Raw genomic sequence first — 4,740 nt, forward strand, 5'->3', positions numbered from 1 at the left:
AAAACCCAGGATGTTATTTTGAGGAAAAGGTGCACCTGATCCAAGCCTTGGTATTTTTAATCACCTCATCTGCATGTGAAAGTTGGACGTTGAATAAGGAAGACCTAAGAAGAATCGATGCATTCTAATTGTGGTGCTGGAGAAGAATGTTGAAAAGTACCAGGATCAGAAACTGTGCCTGATCTGACCCCACCACCCCAGGGGCAAAACACTAAGGGCATTCAACAGAACAACAAGGGGAGCAAAACAATGAAGTCCCCAGGGAATACCAAAGATAGACTTTGGGGCCAGGGCATGGCACTCCAGACCGGAAAACACTCCTAAAGGTCAACAAAATATTTATAGGCTTTTCTTTGTCATTGTTGTTGTTTTGTTTTGCTCTGTTGTGTTTTTGTGCTTATTATTGTCTCCGGATGTCTATCTAGATAAGACAGGCGAGATGAACAATCTGGCGGAGAAAACAATGGGACTGACGGCTCTGGGGCCACATGTCAAGGGAAAGGAAGGAGGGTGCCAACAAACCCAGGAACAAGGGAACAACAAGTGATCTAAACTTGATGGCAAGGAGGCCATAGGATGCCTGGTGGGGCAATGTAGCCAAGAGGAATTACTGAAACCCGAATGAAGGGCAAACATGATAGTGGGACAAAAGGAAAGAAAAATGAAATAGAGGAAAGAACTAGGAGGCAAAGGACATTTACATAGTTCCAAATACAGGCATGTACATATATAAATACATTTATATATGACAGGGAAATAGACATATGTACATATGCTAAGTATTAAGGAAGCAGATGGACATAGGGTCTCTACTAAAGTATGCCCTCAATGCAAGAACACTTTGTTCTAATGACTGGCATTTGTGATGCTCACCTTCTCAGTGCGATCGCTGAAGACAAAAATGGGTGCATAAGCAAATGTAGTGAAGGAAGTTGATGGTGCCAGGCTATCCAGGGATATAGTATCTGGGGTCTTAAAGGATTGAGGATAAACAAGCAGTCATTTAGCTAAGAAGCAACAAAGCCCACATGGAAGAAGCACACCAGCCTGTGTGATCCTGAGGTGTCGATGAGATCAGGTAACAGATATCAAAGACCCAGAACAAAGAAATCATATCAATGTGAATAAGGGGGAGTGTGGAATGGAGACCCAAAGCCATCTGTAGGAACTGGACATTCCCTTAAAGAGAAATCATAAGGAAGAGACGAGCCAGTCAGGGTGTAATATACCAGAGGAAACATACAAATTTCCTCTAGTTCTTTAATACTTCCTCCCCTCCCACTGTCATGACCCCAACTCTATCTTACAAATCCAAATAGACCAGAGCATGTACATGGGTACAGATAAGACCTGGAAACACAGGAAATCCAGGACAGATAAACCCCTAAGGACCAATAATGAGAGTAGTGATACCAGGAAAGTAAGGGGAAGGGGGAGAAAGAGGGAACTGACCACAATGATCTACATATAACCTCCTCCCAGGGGAACAGACAAAAGAAAAATGGGTGAAGGGAGACAACGGTAAGTGTAAGACATGAAAAAAATAATAGTAATTTATAAACTATCAAGGGTTCATGAGGTAGGGAAATGAGCTGATATCAAGGGCTCAAGTAGAAAGAAAGTGTTTTGAAACTAATGATGACAACATAGGTACACGTGTGCTTGACATGATGGATGGGTGGATTGTGATAAGAACTGTACAAGGCCTCAATAAAATGAGTTAAAAAATTTTTTAAAAAAGAAAGAAAAGTACCATGAACCGCTGCTAAAAGGACAAACCGATCAGCTGTGAAAGGAGTATGTCCAGAGTTGTAGGCAGGGTGGCCAGACACTGTCTAACAAAAGGTGGACGCGTTGTCAGGAGAGACCAGCCCCTGGAGAAGGAAGGAGTCCGTGCCTGGTGAAGTGAAGGCAGTGACAAGGCAGGCCCTGGACGAGGCGGATGGACACAGTGGCCGTGACAGTGTCGCGGGGGCTCCGGCCTAGGACTGGCGGCGTGAGCCCCCTTGGCTGTGCCCGGTGTCGCTAAGGGTGGGGCCGGTCCCAGGACTCTGCGCAACGACACGTATTGCGCAGGAAGCCAGTCCGACGCCAAAGCATACCCACTGTCAGCGAGCACTGTCATTTATGGGTCTACACCTCAAGAACGGGTTCTCATACCCACGGAAAGAGGGCGGCTTGGAGGGCCCAGCGAGCGAGGGGAAGGAGGGGGCCGAGGGAGCCGTGGGCGAGGCGGCCCATGTGCAGGGGCAGAAGGTACATGACAGTGGGGGCCCCGTGGGGGCATCCGCCTACCGAGGGCCTCGTGGAGCAATATATATATATGAAGATATACTCGTGTCTTTAATACGAATACATCTGTATAAATGTACAAGTATACATGTAAATAAACAAAATATGAAACTATATCAGTTTACAAAGTTGCGGGAGAAGGGAATGAAAAACAATGGGCCCACTCATTTCTGTGCCACAATGTGGGGCGAAGGCGGTGGAACCCGGCACCCCGCGGGGGCTGAGGGTCGCTCCTGCAGACTGCAGCCCAGTTCCTGGGCCCCGCTGCCTGTCAGGCGGCCCACGAGGGACCCAGCCGAGGCACTGACGCTGTGACCCTGGCTGGGTGTCGGCAGATGCAGCACCCCCACCTCCCCCCCGCTGGGATCGGTGGGTGAGTTGTCCCATCTCAAGGCTGAGAGCACGCCGCCCGCCCCCAGCAAGGACTCCCCCGGCAGCCGAGGACCAGGCTGCCCAACAGCAAAGACGCCCTGCAGCAGAGCACACAGCGGGCCAGCCTCCCCACCGACACCACCCCCAAAGGTGGGGGGCCGGTGCCGGGCAAAGCTTGGCTGGTGGAGGCGAAAGCCTCCCCACACCACCATGCTAGCTGCCCACCTCAGAGTGTCCAATTCACAAGCGCACAGCTGCCTGCTTCGAAGCCTCCCAGCGGAGATCGTGTGAGAAGGTGGCCCATGCAAAGCCTCCCACCATCGGTCACAGGTCTAGGTGCGCATCACAAGGTCCCCCTGGGGTCATCGGCCAAGGGGACACGGACACCCAGCAACGACTCCCCGACTCCCCGACAACCACAGTGGGAACACAGGTGCCCCCATACAACATCTTCCCTGCCTAAAGCCAAGAAGGTGGGTGGCCAGTGGCAGCTGTCAGGCTGGCTGCTCTCGGGAAACCCTGCCCTCCACCGAGGGCACAGCTGACACTCCGCAAAAAGTACCACTAGACCTGAGTGCTGGGCTCATCTTTGCTCTAGCTACCATGGCCCATGGGGGAGACAGGGTGAGGGGTGAGGGGTTCGTGTCAGGTCTTGATGACAGCCGGAAGAATGCGCACACATCCCTTTCTCCCGGGAAATGTTGATCCTCATAGAGGCTGCGGGTGTTTCTTACAAATGGAGTCAAGCTGCCTGTCCCCCTCATCTCTTTATGTCTAGACATGATGTCGCAATGTAAGTGGGACACAGGCTTCTCTGTGGCTGGCTTAGACGAACGTTTCCTCGCCCTGCTGCTCGCCATGTCTGGCTCTTCCAATGTCGCCGCCATGAAGAAAGTGGTTCAGCAGCTCCGGCTGGAGGCCGGGCTCATCCGTGTGAAAGTCTCCCAGGCAGCTGCAGATTTGAAACAGTTTTGCCTGCAGAATGCTCAGCATGGCCCCCTGCTGACTGGAGTTTCTTCGAGCACAAACCCCTTTAGACCCCAGAGAGTCTGTTCATTTTTGTAGGAAGAGGAATCTTTCAAAGGTTTCCTAAGCCACTTCTCTTGAACCAGTGACAGTCAAGGAGAGTACATTTGAAGCTTGTACAAAAGCTTGTCTTCCCAGTTACCTGTGCCATACGATACAAACGTCTACTTTTGTCAGTCCTTACCATCTACCTCTCTGAATTTTCATGAATTTCTGTTTCACAAGGGTTGTTTTATATACACTGGCATCTGCATATAATGAAACATGTAGAACAACAACAAAAAGAAACACTGTAATGTGGCAGTGCCACTAATTGGCCAGGGGCTGACCAGCTGCCTTCTGCCAGCTGGAGCAGAGCATCTTCCTGCTTGCCCATGTCTGGGAGGGACTGCCATCCCCACTGATGGCTTTTGGAAGATGCGCTACCTGAGTCCCACTTCCTTTTCCTGGTCAGAGGAAAGTCCCCTTCTGACCCCACGGATCCTATTATTCAGCTGGTGACAGGCTGTCTGCTGGTAGAGGCTGCAGGGAAAGCTCAGGGGTCTGCAGTGGAGGGAGTAGGCTGTCCCCTGGCTGTGATGTGACAGCCCTGACCTCAGGTGGGTAACCTGTAAAGGGGGGTAACTTCAAGTGAGGGTGCATGACTGAAGTCAATATCTCCTGGGGATGCAGCCCCACAGTGACTAGTGAGGACACACCCACACTCCCCTGCCCCCCCATGGCAAGTGCACCCAGAGGCCAGAGAAGGCCCCACCAGCTAGCTGTGTGTATACAGGATGACTCTTGGGGGATCTCATACTTCCTGCCCTTCCACCATTTACCCACATCCACATGCACCCGTACCCACCAGAAGAACTGCCCCTAAATGCACCCCTGTACCTACCAGGACTGTCAACACATATGTGAGTGTGCACACCCCCACAGATACCCACCAGTATTGTCACCAGCCACACACCTGTACCCACCAGGTCTGACATCAGCCACAAACACACACACACACAAACCAGGAAGAAGACCATCAGACCCACCCACCCACATGCACACACACAC

The 4,740-nt window shown here is 51.3% G+C and overlaps 1 pseudogene; it reads left to right on the top strand.

Annotated features, from left to right (window-relative positions):
- The first annotated feature begins 3,522 nt into the window (after positions 1 to 3,522).
- LOC142450836 (guanine nucleotide-binding protein G(I)/G(S)/G(O) subunit gamma-5 pseudogene) lies at positions 3,523 to 3,729 on the top strand (annotated as a pseudogene).
- The last annotated feature ends 1,011 nt before the right edge of the window (positions 3,730 to 4,740 follow it).

Source organism: Tenrec ecaudatus, chromosome 6 (genome assembly GCF_050624435.1).
Source record: "Tenrec ecaudatus isolate mTenEca1 chromosome 6, mTenEca1.hap1, whole genome shotgun sequence".
Taxonomy (NCBI): Eukaryota; Metazoa; Chordata; class Mammalia; order Afrosoricida; family Tenrecidae; genus Tenrec; species Tenrec ecaudatus.